At 40.3% G+C, this 16,566-nt stretch overlaps 1 protein-coding gene across 3 annotated transcripts in view; it reads right to left on the bottom strand.

Annotated features, from left to right (window-relative positions):
• The window catches only part of Cad89D (cadherin 89D), an 89,340-nt gene that overhangs the window by 56,291 nt on the left and 16,483 nt on the right, over positions 1–16,566 (bottom strand). The window contains exon 1 of one of the 3 annotated variants that reach the window (XM_033485727.2): positions 3,672–4,146. The exons of 1 other annotated variant lie outside the window; for it this stretch is intronic. The gene's annotated coding sequence lies outside the window, so the exon portion shown is untranslated. Of the gene's footprint in view, positions 1–3,671; positions 4,147–16,566 lie in introns of those variants that run through there. One more of the 3 variants, XM_033485730.2, reaches the window with a different exon arrangement.

Here is a 16,566-nt window from a genome sequence, read left to right as displayed (position 1 = left end):
AAAATTCCAGAATACCGACGAGGTAAACGATCGATTACCAATCTTCGTACAAATATACATTTCCATAGACCAGTTTATATGTCACAAAGTGGTTAAAACCGAGCAACAGGAAAAAATCGTGTTTAATAAATTACACCGGCTGGCTGTCAGGCGATGCCGGGAGAAAGATCGAGAAGTTATCTAATCCGACCTTAATGGGCCAGCACGTCGCCGTAGAGGCATCACGTTGCATAGCCGTGGAGGAGAAATATGACAGAACGACTCGATGATATCCGCTCACCGAGAAGATTCTAAACAGCGTAGCGACAGATATACCCCCCCGGACCGATGACGAACAGGTTAAACTTTCGCTCAATTACGTGTTTCAGTTGCGCGAGTGAACGGTATCTTAATGGAGCCAGCGCACGCCTTGAACCCTCGTGGTGTTGTGCAGCGAACAGAACCGCGCGCGGCGTGTTAAACAACACGTCAAATCGGGGAGCCATTACGGTTTCCTGGCTCCGGTGAACGTTCAAATATTTATTTATACGGGACGCCCGGGCCGTTTAATAAATCGCGCCAATTAGGAGGCGCGAAGACGCGTGATTCAGTGAACATCGAAAATGACGTGGAAAAAGGATGCGGACAACTGTTTCCAGCGATAATGATCCCCGATTGTGTGGTGCACAAACGTGCGTCCGACTCGGCCGAGACTAAAAGTTCGAAGTCAAACAATTTGCACGGACTACTTGCGCGATCTTATCAATGAGACGCGTGAAATTTGTTGAAGAACGAAGCATTCGTTTGAGAAAACTGGAGCGTACGTATTTTTATTAATGATACCGTACGCGTGTAATCAATCTGTCCGGTTGGTCAAGCCGTTGCTTAATGAATGCGAACTTTCTGAATTTTTAAACAAGGCGCGAATGATCGAAAGAGACCGGAATGAAAGCTCTGTTCAAATTGAACATTGTTTGATATTATAATATTATTATGATTATGATATTATATTGCGAACTTTCTGAATTTTTAAATAAGGCGCGAATGATCGAAAGAGACCGGAATGAAAGCTCTGTTAAAATTGAACGTCGTTTAATATTACAATATTATTATGATTATAATATTATATTGCGAACTTTCTGAATTTTTAGATAAGGCGCGAATGATCGAAAGGGGCCGGAATGAAAGCTCTGTTAAAATTGAACGTCGTTTAATATTACAATATTATTATGATTATAATATTATATTGCGAACTTTCTGAATTTTTAGATAAGGCGCGAATGATCGAAAGGGGCCGGAATGAAAGCTCTGTTAAAATTGAACATCGTTTAATATTATAATATTATTATAATTATAATATTATATTGCGAACTCTCTGAATGTTTAAATAAGGCGCGAATGATCGAAAGAGACCGGAACGAAAGCTCTGTTCAAATTGAACATCGTTTAATATTATAATATTATTATGATTATAATATTATATTGCGAACTTTCTGAATTTTTAGATAAGGCGCGAATGATCGAAAGAGACCGGAATGAAAGCTCTGTTAAAATTGAACGTCGTTTAATATTACAATATTATTATGATTATAATATTATATTGCGAACTTTCTGAATTTTTAGATAAGGCGCGAATGATCGAAAGAGACCGGAATGAAAGCTCTGTTTAAATTGAACATCGTTTAATATTATAATATTATTATAATTATAATATTATATTGCGAACTCTCTGAATGTTTAAATAAGGCGCGAATGATCGAAAGAAACCGGAACGAAAGCTCTGTTAAAATTGAACATCGTTTAATATCATAATATTATTATGATTATATATTATATTATATAATATTATTATTATTATTATTCATCGTCCTCAACGGAGGAATGATCATTTTTGTCTCGTTACTTCTTTCGTCTAAGCGAACGAATTTGTAAAAGTGTATAATTAATTTCGCGAAATTCGACGGAGACCTATGGAATTCCGGGAACATTGTAAATTGGATCATTAAAATATTTCGATAGTTTTCAGCGATTAAGCCGGACCGGCGAGACGATGTTTAGAGGAAGCATCATTATCCTCGACGACGGCCGTCCCATTCTCATTTGTGCTAATGATTTGTCGGCGCGTTTCTTCGCAGAAACCTGCACGGGCCCGACACATCCCAGGCATTTCTCTATTATTTCCCGACAACAGTTTCGATCTCGCAATTTCACCTCGTTCAACGTAACAGCTGCTGTTTTCTTCATTACGGTATTTAACCTTTAATTGCTGGTCGTGATTCACGCGTCTCGTTTCCAGGCACGTGTGGCGATTACCTAAATCGTGTCCCGGGCACAATAAAAATTACAACGCAACGCGGCAGTTTCTATGGATCCAGTTGAACCTCTCTCATGTTTTATTAATAAACGTGTCTGATTAGCGCGAGCGACGCGAAATGTATGCGCATAATCATAATAAATCAACAAGTTCTCCGCGCGATACGTAATTAAGGGTTAAGGACACGGTGTTCCACGCCATCTTGGACGCTTCCGAATCGAGTTGTCTATTGTCCTGCATTGTCCAATATCAAACACGACAGCGGTAATAAAGATACATCAATTTAGGGCACACCTGACCCAGATTACCGCCATGTACCGGTCACAGGACCGATCAAAGGATCAATTAAAGGTCAATCAAAGGACCCGTCAATTTAGTAATTGATCCGTTAATGTCGCCGCGGGATTGATGGTTTAACCAAACGAATTGCGATCACAATTTTATGCTGCCACCGGTTTCAAATGTTTTGAGCATAGCTTTTAGACCAGCGAACAAAATTCTGTTACAAAATTCTGTTCCGTTCGTGAACGACCCCAACTTCAACCCTTTGCACTCGTATGTTCCATCTTATGGACTTTAGAATTGCATTTCTTTTCATTACTATATTACTATATGTATTTATATATTATATATATATATTACTATTATTACTACTATATATATAGTACTATATATATATATTACTATTATTACTACTATTATAATATATATTACTATATTATGATTCTACGTTTTATTATTATATTACTTTACAGTATAGACTATAACATATGCTAATATAATACAAAGTGTCCCAAAAATGTCTCGCAATCTGGAAACAGGGGGAACCATCGGGTCATTTGAAGTAACTTTTTCCTTAGCGAAAATGCAAACCGCGGCTTCGTTTACGAGTTATTAACGGAAAACAGTGGCTAATGAGAGGCGAGATCAGCTGTCGCGCGGCGGACGAGTCAACGAGCGAACGAAATCCAGCTCTTATTGACTCGGCCGCCTCGCGTCAGCTAACACCGTCAGCCGAGCTCGCCTCTCATTGGTCACTGTTTTTCGTTGATAACTCGTAAACGAAGCCGCGGATTGAATTTTCGCAAAGGAAAAAGTTGCTTCAAATGACCCCAGGAATCCTCCACTTCCGGATTGCGAGACGATTTCGGGGCACTTTAGCGAATTCTATTTAAACAGCCGAATAATTTCCAACGTTCTATGATTTCATACTTGCCACAAAGCGTTGCTTAATACTTCGCGAGTGCAGAGGGTTGAAATAACCGCGACAAACAGACCCTGCACCCTGTACAGGCTCGACAGAAATAGTTGGCCGCTTGTTCAACAGAGATCGCTAGGATCCTGCAGCTTGATCCGCGCGGAAGGATGGTCTACTGACCTTCTCTGAGCTCGTGCGTCGTCGTCGACAACAACCGTAGGACACCGTGGGCCGAAGCGTACATAAACACACAAAATGCAAGGACACAGCACGGCACTCGTCATCCGAATGACCCGCTCGGCAGGCCCGGGCCAGCTCTTAACGAGACCCGCACGATTTCGCGTAGCTCCGGGTCGCGGCCCTCCCTCTTTTGGCTGAAGCCGTGTGTCCGGTGGTGTCGCCGGCAGAACGGCCGAAACTTTCGCCCAGTTTCGCGTTTCACGTTTCACTGGTGACTGGCATTGGCCGCGGTCGGCCGACGGCCTAGCACGTCCACCACTTTCGGTCCACCGTTGATCCCCACGAAGGAGCCCGGAGGACTTTCGACGTCGTCTCGGTTCGCCAAAGACACGGAGGCAGGGTCTCTTGCACGACGTTCGCAGGCTTCGTTGTTGGCCGGCGCTACACGGCGACCACGAACGAACGAACGCCGTCTACGTGTCCCGAACAGGAAACAGGCAAATGGTTCCCGCGCGAACAGTCCGTTCCTATATCCAACGTTTGCCCCCCTTCCGAGCGGAGGACGCTCGTCCTTTCGCTTTCAACGGCCACTGACCACCGGGACTTGTCCGCGGCTGGATCTGCGGACGCCTGGACTCGGTGCAGTCCGGACAAGATAGTGCAAGAGGCTTCATAATACGAGATCTATTTGATGGGACGATCTTGTCCGGACAGACGTGAAATGGAGGTTTCCTGGTGTGGTGAAGGATGGGGTCTGCAAGAGGCAAGAGGTTGAGGGACTAGTCGATGTCGTACGCGCGCGTTTTCAAGTTTTATTTCACTAAGTTAATTGGGGTTTTTGAGATGATTAGGGGCAGTTGTAGGGGCAAATGAGGAATCAGATATTGGTAGATGCTGGCAATACTGTCCAACTGAGCACATGGTACAGTAAATCCTCTCCAATTGTCCCTCAGTTTGTAAAAAAAAATGGACACTAGTCGGTATCATACGCGTTTTCAAGTTTTATTTCGTTGAGTTAATTGGGGTTTTTGAGGTAACTAGGGGCAGTTGTAGGGGCAAATGAGGAACCTGATGTAGGTAGATGCTGACAATACTGTCTAACTGAGCACATGGTACAGTAAATTCTCTCCAATTGTCCCTCAGTTTGTAAAAAAAAAGTAGACACTAGTCGGTGTCATGCGCGCTTTCAAATTTTATTTCGTTGAGTTAACTGGGGTTTTTGAGGTGGCTAGGGACATTTGTAGGAGCAAATGAAGAACCTGATGTGGGTAGATGCTGACAATACTGTCCAACCGAGCACATGGTACAGTAAATTCTCTCCAATTGTCTCTCAGTTTGTAAAAAAAAGTGGACAGCGTGAGAAGAGGAGATGCGATTATTCGAACCTTGCGCCTCGTTTTTGCAGTTTACGAGTATAAAAACGAGCTCCAAGGCTCGAATAATCGTATCTCCTCTTCCCAAATTGTCCACTATTTTCTTACAAACTGAGGGACAATTGGAGAGAATTTACTATAAACTGGAATTACAAATCTGACCATGGTCAAGCTTGGACTATTCAACTTCCAGCACAGAGCTCGTTCAAACAGCCATAAAACATTAAGAAAAAATCGTACGCTAATTTGTACGTCGCCATTGTAAAGAGAAAGCTTCGATCTTGAAATCATGGTAATTTGAACCGCGAAGAAAAATGTTTAACGTGCGTAGATACGTTTGAATTCGCAATATTTTCAGAAGTATTAAATTTCCCAAATGCTATTATACATGAAGTAACATGTATTTAACACGTCATCGTCATTTCACACCTCAGTGAAATTCATGTACTCCATAACCCTTTTTTCAAATAGACGTGTTTAGAGTTAGGATCGCGGAAATTACTTGCACGATGAGCAATGTATCAGTTTCTTCCTCGTCGCTATCTGACAATTGCAATTTAGATCTCCCGCATCGAAAGGTAAGATACGACGGAGCACTAACCAGTGTAAGTGAATGTCGACCGATTTTTCAAGCTAGGAACACAATTCCATACGTTTAGGTAAACGCGGAAGTAATGATAAAGCGAGATACAGTTCCTCGTTAAAAAAAAAGAAAGAAAAAATCCACTCGGCGTGGATTTGCTGTCCATTCTCGTGTATGAAAGTTGATGTGCTCTAATTGAGGAAATAAGGCTGCTTAAGTCGGTTTTATTTATTTCCACCGCGTTTATAATTAAAAATTAGGATCTTTACGAACGCGTCGTGGCCCTAATTAAAACTCCGCAATTTATAGCGCGTTGCAAAACGGGCACAAGTTAGACGTGAAATGTTATCGTAAATTAACGCTTTTCCACGAAATCGCTGCGACACGATTCTCATGGTGTCGCCGCCAGATAAGTGTAAGTGTGTAAGTGAAAATGCGAGAAAAATAAGATTGAACCGGCCGGGCCAGTTATAGCGTTCTACTTGATAGATTCTTTCCTTGTTACGTGTATCTTCGTATCCGCAATTAATTCGGAATTTAATGATCGCAGGACACGGGTAGTCCGAATCAAGATTTTATGGGTCGATTTGCAAAGTTTTTTACAATCCAGTTTAACGATCGAGAACGCTCCTTCGCGCTCATAAGACGTTGACAAAGTTGCACGTAAATTAGGACAAGTCGGAGAACGTTAAGTCGAAAAATTTCATTAATGTAGGTATCATAATTGACATTAATATACCGGCATGAGAAATATGTATCGATACGTCGTAAAATTCATCGGCTTTCTCGTTGAAATGAACGAAAGTTGCAACATTTATTACTACACTCTGGAATGATGCAACTAAAAATATGGTTGTATCATTTCATTTTTATGACAATAATTACGCTTCGAATGTTAATTAGTAGAAACTTCAAAAGAGAGCCGAGAGTCCTGCCGCGTTCTCCTTGACCAGGCAAAAAGCGATCCGATCGATATAATCCTTGATAATCGGATTACTTTCTGAAGTTTATTCAAACGAATTTTCATTCGATATCCGTTCCTCGCGATACTTACGGATAATTTCGATTCTCGTGCGCGGATCCGTAGCCTAATCACGGGAAGCCTGATCCGACGAGTAGTTCGCGCGGCCAGCAAGATCGTCGTAAAACGCTCGATTGATCCAGCGATCGACTTGCAGTCGATATTACGTCGTGGGTAGAATCGAGCCGGTGGTATTCGAAGTCAGACAATGCCCGCGATTTCAATCTTTTACCTGCTCGGCGAGCAAGAACCTTCCAAGGTAATGCGCGAGACGTGGTCGAATTAAGCGAGGAAAAGTGAACGGCCAGAATCATGCAAATAAGTGGAGAACTGTAACGGAGCGATTGTTTTTGCGGGAAGCCGAGCCGAAACGGCGATGCTGGGAACGTTGGCCGGCCAAGAAAACGCAACAAAGAGAAAATCTAACCTGCCTGGAACGGGAGAGGGAGAGAAAAAAAGTAATCGCCGGCTCGATAATCGGTCTACGAGATTAGCGGGGAAAAAGACGTTCTTCGCTTTTGCATCCGGCGCTAATTAAAATTGAGCAAGATCGCGCGTCGGCCAGCTTCTCGGAACGATTAACGCTAACTTTACGGCAATCGGTGTGTGTTACGATTATACGTGAAAGTGTTATCTTTCACTCCATTGTTACCTCCGACAGACTTAACGAGCAACAGCTTCAACGTGGAAATCTGTGTTTCGATTCTTGTTGTTCGAAGTACATTCAATTCTCCCTAATTGACGCTCAGATTGCACACAAAAATTGACGATCTGGGATGGAGAATTATTCGTCATTATTATTATTATTATGACGATTATTCGAGCCTTGCGGATCGTTTCTATAGTTATTGACAATCGGTTACTATAAAAACGAGTCGCAAAGCTTGAATAATCGTATCTTCTCTTCCCAAATTGTCCACTTTTGTGTACAAGCTGAGCGTCAATTACAGAAACTTTACTGTACATTAAATTCTCTGTAATTGTCGCTCAGATTGTGAAGAGGGAGAGGAGGGACGATTATTCGAGCCTTGGTTTTTATAATTACCGATTGCCACCAACTATAAAAAAAGGAGTCGCATGGCTCGTATCTCCACTTCCCGAATTGTCAATTTCTGTGTACAATCGGAGCGTCGATTAGGGAGAAGTTTCAGCAAAACGTTCTCACGAACGTTTGAATTATCTTACGAACAAATTATCAACGGAGAAGTCAGAAATTAGAATTTAAAAATTCACCAAGATCAAACACCGGTACAATCATGGCGACGGTTCTTCCCCAGTCGAAGGTTAAGTGCCAGCAACGTATTCGAAGAACTTTCTACAAGTTTGTTGTAAAAACGTTTCAGAAACTTTCTCTGATTGCACGTTATCACAGACGAAGTTCTTTTTGCGCACACACATTGGCAGCTGAAATTCGTTTGAAGAGTTTCTAATTGCGATCGATATAGGAATACCGTTCTCTCGAGTAATCATAATTTACGATACGAAACGATTATCGCTATTGTACATCGTTTTATTCGTTAACAAGAGGGCGCTATTCTACGCGCGCTATTCGCGAGACGAAAAAAGTGCCGAAGAATTCGTGTACTCGTACAGAAGCAAGTTCATCGAAGTAAGAACATCGGTTTGTAATCGGGGCTCGTTGATAAATCGAAGATAGCGAATTCCGCGCGTCGTAGAACCAGGCACAGAGAATTATATAAAATTTACGTCCGGATAGAGCCAGACTTCGTTCATCGCGAGTAAATGATTCAAGGAGCCAGCGGGGCTTTTAATTAATTTACGCAGTCCTCAATAATTCCATTGGAATCAATTTAGTTCAAGGTGCACTTCGATTCTGGGCTGTTCAGGCAACATTGTAGTCGAGGAGGAACGTGACGAGCCCTCCGAACGCCTTTATTGGTTTCCTCAAATCCGAGCCTCGTCTACGGCGATCCGTCACGCCATGTTGGCGGTCCGAAAACCACTGATTTACCGTACAGGCACGTATATTTTAATAGTTCAGTCCGATGCTTTCGATTCTACCAGATCTGACCGAATTTTACTGAATTTTACTAAGTTCTACTGGATTTTACTGATTTTTACTGAATTTTACTGAATTTTACTGGATTTTACTGATTTTTACTGAATTTTACTGAATTTTACTGAATTTTACTGAATTTTACTGAATTTTACTGAATTTTACTGAATTTTACTGAATTTTACTGAATTTTACTGAATTTTACTGAATTTTACTGAATTTTACTGAATTTTACTGAATTTTACTGAATTTTACTGAATTTTACTGAATTTTACTGAATTTTACTGAATTTTACTGAATTTTACTGAATTTTACTGAATTTTACTGAATTTTACTGAATTTTACTGAATTTTACTGAATTTTACTGAATTTTACTGAATTTTACTGAATTTTACTGAATTTTACTGAATTTTACTGAATTTTACTGAATTTTACTGAATTTTACTGAATTTTACTGAATTTTACTGAATTTTACTGAATTTTACTGAATTTTACTGAATTTTACTGAATTTTACTGAATTTTACTGAATTTTACTGAATTTTACTGAATTTTACTGAATTTTACTGAATTTTACTGAATTTTACTGAATTTTACTGAATTTTACTGAATTTTACTGAATTTTACTGAATTTTACTGAATTTTACTGAATTTTACTGAATTTTACTGAATTTTACTGAATTTTACTGAATTTTACTGAATTTTACTGAATTTTACTGAATTTTACTGAATTTTACTGAATTTTACTGAATTTTACTGAATTTTACTGAATTTTACTGAATTTTACTGAATTTTATTGAATTTTACTGAATTTTATTGAATTTTACTGAATTTTACTGAATTTTACTGAATTTTACTGAATTTTACTGAATTTTACTGAATTTTACTGAATTTTACTGAATTTTACTGAATTTTACTGAATTTTACTGAATTTTACTGAATTTTACTGAATTTTACTGAATTTTACTGAATTTTACTGAATTTTATTGAATTTTACTGAATTTTATTGAATTTTACTGAATTTTACTGAATTTTACTGAATTTTACTGAATTTTACTGAATTATACTGAATTATACTGAATTTTACTCGATTTTACTAGATTAGTAGATTCTACAAAATTTTACTAGGTTTTGCTAAATTCTATTCACCAAATTTTACTAAAATTTATTCAAACTTGCGTTTCACACATCTTCGCTATTTACGCAAAATGATCTCAGTCGTTCCAGTCACATAAATTGCTATTATCCTTCTCTTACTTTTGCTGTCATAGACGGACGACACTGCGTTCGTAAATGAATTTTTCCAACAACGTACTAAGCGCACCAAGCATTCCTAGGATGTGCATGGTCAAACAGTACTAATTGCTGCAATAAATCTCGCTTTTCCTATTCGAATTACACCAAACAAGTTGTTCTAATCCTGTTCGACGTTTATGAACACCGGGACTACGCCGCCATGGACACGTTTTCACGTTGAAACGAGCCAACAGAAACCAGACACAGTTCCGCGAAGACGATTCGATCGATGAATCCACGCTTTCCGCACTTAATCGTGAAAGAACCGTGACGTTCCCGATCGGAATCGTTGCTCGTCGATCCCAAAAAATCCGCCAAAGCTATCTTCTCATTAATCCGGTCGCGGCGATGGTCGCTGTCATCGAAATGAAAATTCGCATTGTGCACCCGGGCGGCAGGATCCCGAGGCGAAGGGGGAAGACGGGGGGAAGGGTTCCCTCGTCAGAGGGAAGATTTCGAGACCGGCGATCGAGCGGGGAAGGGGCGGGACGTGTTACACGGAAAAATGCGCAGGGACTCGTTAGGAATATCTGTCCTTTCGCTTCTGCCGATTATTACGCGGAAACGCGAAGCGTGAAGTGCGAGCTTGGCGGCGCGCCGGAAAGAGGTCAAGAGTCTTTTGCGCCGTCGTTACTGTTCACCGCGGCGAACAATGCGGCCGACGACGACGCGTTCGGTGTTTTTCGGCTTTTAATACGAAGATCCGCGCGAGCTGCGCGCCCCGCTGTTCGCCGCTGTTCGCCGATTCGCCGTAACACAATGCCCGTCGCCCGGCCCGAATCGATGAGAGAAAAAGTCCCGGGGACAAGCACGTGCGGCCCGCCGGCTATTACAATGGCCGACACACACGGTCCGCCGATGAAAGAGAAACGGTAAAAGCGGATCCGCGTCGTCCGGCGACGCCGGATTAATTTCCCCGTGGCTCACAATACAACGGACCGACGATCTCCGCGAAATCAGGAACGTGCGATTTTACTGCGTTCATCGGCTCGTGTGTATGTATGTGTGTGTGTGTGTGTGTGTGTATGTGTACTGGAAAACGAAACTGTAAGACGGCATTGAAATTGTCGGAATTACGACTTTCTACTGGATTTATGGTAGAAATGCGTACGTTGATAACCGATTCCCCTAGAATATTGAATTGAACGTGCGAGAAAAATCTTCAATTATGAAGTTGAGCGAATGTGACCAAGTCTATTACTGATATCGTAGAGATTAATTGCATTATAATTTAGTATTATTAATTGTAATATATTATTATTTTATTTGTATTATATTGTATTCTATTGTATCGTATTGTATTATATTATATATTAATATTATATATAATATATAAATATATAATATATTATATATTATTATTATTAGTATTATATTATAGTATTATATTATATATTAATATAATATATAATAATGTATAATATATTATTATTAATTATAGATATTAATTCATACGAACTAAGTTGTACTAAATGAACAGCAGAAGAAATTTTTAATTCGAATGAATATAACAGAGTATATTATTCCTTTTGTTTTCTGTACAAAATTATAAGATATTAATATGGAACATAGTGTCCTTATAAAATATATACAGGATACATATAATTAATGAAATCTGCTAGAAGCGTTTCGTAGCAGCGACGATGTAGCAACAATAGAAGCACCGATGTCCTCTTCTGCCTCTTTTAACATTCACTTAACCCTTCTCAGGGCAATGAAAATTAGAAGATTGTGCGAACCTTTGTGCAGCTAGATTAGCGGATCCGTCGCATTGTTCGGCACGGATACCTTTCGACGAGAGAACAATGGCGGCCCTGGTAAGGTTACTGATCGAAGCTAGTCGCGTGTGTGCGAACGGCCGATTTTCACGCTCGAGAAACCATTGTCGAGACGATTTTTCGAGCCAGAACGAAGGTACGCGATGCCAGCACCGGGTTTCACGTCCAATTCGAATCGGGAATTTTCACTTTCGAGCGGAAAACGCTGGACATGGTCCTCCGGAAGAGTCAATCGAATGGGAAACTTCGGGAGCTGGGATGATTTCGGAGTTTTCTTGGGTGACCGCGCGCGAAAGGAATCCGCCGCGCTCGGTCGCATATGGTGCGAGATTTTTTCGGGAATTCAGATTCTTCCTCGTCGAATATTAACAGGGGTAAATTGTTGTAAAATCGAAGAAAATACCGGAAAATTGAATGACGAATTTTTAGAGACGGTGTGAGACTGAAAAATTGCAGATTTGACAATAATAATGAATGTAAACGTCTGATTGTCGTCAGACATAATATAAAATTATTTACAAGTAGCGAATTGTTGCGTTTGCAACAGAAATGAATCAATTAAATATTAAATAATAGAAAAATTAAAATGGAGCAAGATTAACGCATTTAAATTGTTACAATTGTTTTTTCGGGAGTTCAGATTCTTCCTCGTCGAATATTAACAGGGGTAAATTGTTGTAAAACCGAAGAAAATACCGGAAAATTGACTGATGAACTTTGAGAGACGGTACGAGACTGAAAAAATTGCAGATTTGACAATAATAATTTATATAAACGTCTGATTGTCGTCAGACATAATATAAAATTAATTACAAGTAGCGAATTGTTGCGTTTGCAACAGAAATGAATCAGTTAAATATTAAATAATAGAAAAATTAAAATGGAGCAAGATTAACGTACTTAAATTGTTAAAAAGTCAGTCTTTATTCGACTGCAATGCTTTACAATTGACACATTTCATTTCCAGTTTAGATAGAAATGACTATGAAATAAATATGTACATTATTATTTCGACGAATAAAAATGTCCGGTCGCGGTTAGAATTTAGTCGTTAGAACAGCAACGCTGGAAGCAGCAATAAAATGGTTTTCACTTTCGCCGAGATTGGAGCTGTGAAATACATTGATCCAAACGTTGGCTGGTAGAGCGATACAGCAGTTCGCCGCGGCCATGACCGACGACGACGCCGTGTCACATCGACGTCGACGTCGTATTGTCAGTCACTTGCTGCTTGCCTTCAAGCAGTTTCAAAAAGTTTCCCTCTGCAGACCGAACATTTTCATCCCGCGAAGCAAGGGAATTAATTTATGAGCGCTCCATTTACGAAAAATCCAAAAGATAACGCGACTTGTCACCGCCGCCGTTGTGCACCGCCAACATCGTCATTTTCTTCTTTTCCATTTCCGAAAGCAAGAATAATTGCTGCCAAATATTACGAGCTTATTATCTTGATAATGTCCGTCTTTAAAAAATTCCTATCAAAAGATCTGTTCTTTTTAGGGAAATTATTTCATACGAGAATAATCATTTGGTGCGCAAGCTTAAAAATATTGTATTGGGTTGGTATTGGAAATGGGTAGATAAATAAAAGTAAAACGCAGTGAATTAAACTTATCCCTTTTAGTTTATTAATTTGATGTACGAGGAAGGACCGTCTTTACTCTCCTGATTGCTCCAGGAGATTGAAGACTATTAACAAAGACGAAACCAAAAACGTCACCTAAAGACAAAGAGCACTCTGTTCTATATACATATGAAATCATTGTTTATCTAATGGTACTCTGGCGAGACTCTCGGCGTCGATTCGTTTTTGTAACTTATATGCTAGAAGGAAAAACTTCTGAGTATTCAAAAGAGAGAAAATAATCCAATAGTTGGCAACTAAGTAATTGCCGATTTCAGTTATAGATGTCTCTCACTCCTACTTTTATGATATCCGTAAATGTTATATTATAAAATTATTATCATTGTTATTATTATGTTATTTTTTATTATCCGCCAGTGTTAGCAACTGGACAAATTGAATGCAGCGGTCTTGGAAAAGCGACCAGAATTGGTCAATCGTAAAGGTGTCATTTTCCACAACAGGAACAATGCTAGGCCGCACACGTCTTTGTCCATTCGGCAAAAATTGATGGATATTGGTTGGGAATTGATGTTACACCCACCATATAGCCCTGATCTCGCGCCATCGGATTACCACTTATTTCGATCCCTGGACAACTCCTTTCGTGATAAAACTTTTAATGATGATGACGCTGTAAAATCTCACTTAACTCAGTTTTTGGCCGAAACGGATCAGATTTTCTACAAGTGTGGAATTTTCAAGTTGTCAGAGAGATGGCGAGAGGTCATCGAACAAAATGGAAAATACATTACAGATTAAACTTCATTCCAAGTAAAAAAGAATTTTTTATTTCATTGAACAAATCGGCAATTACTTAGTTGCCAACTCAATAGAATAGTAGTTATAATTGAATTGTTTATATGGAATCTAACGACTTAAAACAGAAGCCTAAAAAAAGTTCCAAAAATTGTGTAAAAATCAAAATGTTGCAGTCCGATCGAAATCTTGCGAATAAGATCGAATTCTTCTATGCGTCGAAGATACGTTGAAGAGAAGATGATACAATTTCGACTGGAACCATCGTCTCATCGAACAAAATGGAAAATACATTACAGATTAAACTTCATTCCAAGTAAAAAAAAATTTTTTATTTCATTGAACAAATCGGCAATTACTTAGTCGCCAACCCAATAGCATCTTTTCGCAGGATTCGTGGATTGAACGAACTTCGAAATGATCCGTGAAACGAGTCGCAATATTTTCGAACGTACAATCCGGACAACATATCCGACAGGATTCTCCCATTTGCGACAACGTACCGCGTACACTTTCCAGCTGCACGTACGAATCGAATAAATTGTTTCGGCACTGAAATATCGATAAAGCGAGCAACACGTTGATCGATCGCTCGGGGAGGACGGCAATTATTTCCGCCGCTTTTCAATTTAAGACAGTTTTATGCCGCGGACGTTACTTTTACCTCGCCATCAAATTCGCCGCACGTCCTCCGCAGCGAGAGTGCAGACCGACAAACGATTTTGCATTCGATATACGTGCGAGGCGAGTTTATTTTCCCGTTCGGCCGATGCCTTTCGGTTTTGATCGTGCCCACGCACGGGAATCTCTGTCGCGTGAAACGATTCGCAAATTTTTCTATTATCTCGGCCGGAGCTGCGACCGCGATGAATACCGATCGGGGGGAAAAAAAGCTGCGAACTCGAAGAACCGGACTACAACAAGTGGGCAACGTGTCAATTAGTTGCACGAAGCGCGATAAACGGAACGCAATGAAATCGAACGAAAGAACCGCGATCTGTCCGAGAAAGTATATCGGACGCGCTAATATAATTTCCTCCCGCTCTCCGCGCGAAACGGACAATAAGGGATGAAACGGCGCCCTTTATTTTCCTTCGTCGGGCGCAAATAAAGCCACGAGAAAATAGCTATTTTCTCTTGAACATCCAAGATGGAGAACGCGGGGAGCGCTTCTCTCGGGAAGCCGTCTCCGAGCCACCCCTGACCTCCTACAATATGTCCGACCATCCTATTCAGCGCTCATGGACGTCTTCAATCATCGTCCAGTAGCCCGTAACCCTTTTCAGTTCCAAAGTCTTCGAGATCTTTACGGGTCCACTAAGAGGGCGCAGATCATTCTTCAAGGACCCTGCCGAAGGACGCCGATGGACCTTCAAAGCACCGATGGTTCTTCCGTGGTCCGATAAAAGAACCCTTTAGCCTTTCATCTGCTTCAATTTGTTACCTTTTCCAATATACGATCTGCTTTATGTCGCCGCCAAGTCATCGAAATCCTGTTTTTTGTCTACACTCGCTGTGTACTTTACAGAACAATGCGAACGATACCGAAATATATCAGTGTTTTATTCTGCGCTCGGTATATAATTTAACACTAGATTTACGGAGCAGGAAGAACAGCTGTTTCATATTAGTTTATAAAAGCAACGATAAGACATTTATTAAGTAATAAATGACTGATAAATTTATCGATATGAATAATCGTATATTAAAAAATTGGTGACTCGCCATTTTGACGGGTTCCGTAAATCTAGCGTTAAAGAATGAACAACATCGTGTTACTAAAAAATATCAATGTTTTATGTGTCATTTTTCCAATGCACGATCTGACTCTGTTGTTTCAGAATCGTTTATGTTCACTAACATGATCTGCATTAGTGATTATACTGGTATTTAATCGCTAACGTAGGTCACTGTATTTGCGAGCGACAGCCAAGCATTTTAAGAATTTCGTTATTAAGAACCATGAATAATTTTCGCTACGATTCTATTCAATTCTACGCATTTTCTGCGGCATTAAGGATTTTCCAAATATCAATGTCTCCTGCAGGGAAAATCGCGAGCCGCGTAATTAAAAGTCAAACGTCACTTCGTTTCGCCGCAGATTCATTGGCTTAACAGGTGGTTTAACAAGTAATTTTTACCGGCGAGCCGCGAAACAAAGGAAACTAAATGAAGTGACACGCTGAAAAATTGCGGTCGCCATAGCGAAATGAATTCTATGAAAGCGGTTTCGACGGTATTAAATCGTTTTCCTACCACCCGCTAACGAAATTACCGTCCGAACGTGCCACGCGCGGATCCCGCGGCAAGAATCCACGGAGCCGATCGCAGATGTTTCTTAATTTACATCTTGGCAGGCAATTCCCGGGCCGCTAAAGAGATTAATCAGAATCCCAAGGACCGAATTAATTCGGGCTTCTCCACCGGTCCCGGATGTTGTTGATCA

The sequence above is a fragment of the Megalopta genalis genome, chromosome 15 (assembly GCF_051020955.1).
Source record: "Megalopta genalis isolate 19385.01 chromosome 15, iyMegGena1_principal, whole genome shotgun sequence".
Lineage (NCBI taxonomy): Eukaryota > Metazoa > Arthropoda > Insecta > Hymenoptera > Halictidae > Megalopta > Megalopta genalis.
Note: the sequence above shows the minus strand (reverse complement) of the source record. Positions and strands in the feature narration are given on the sequence as shown.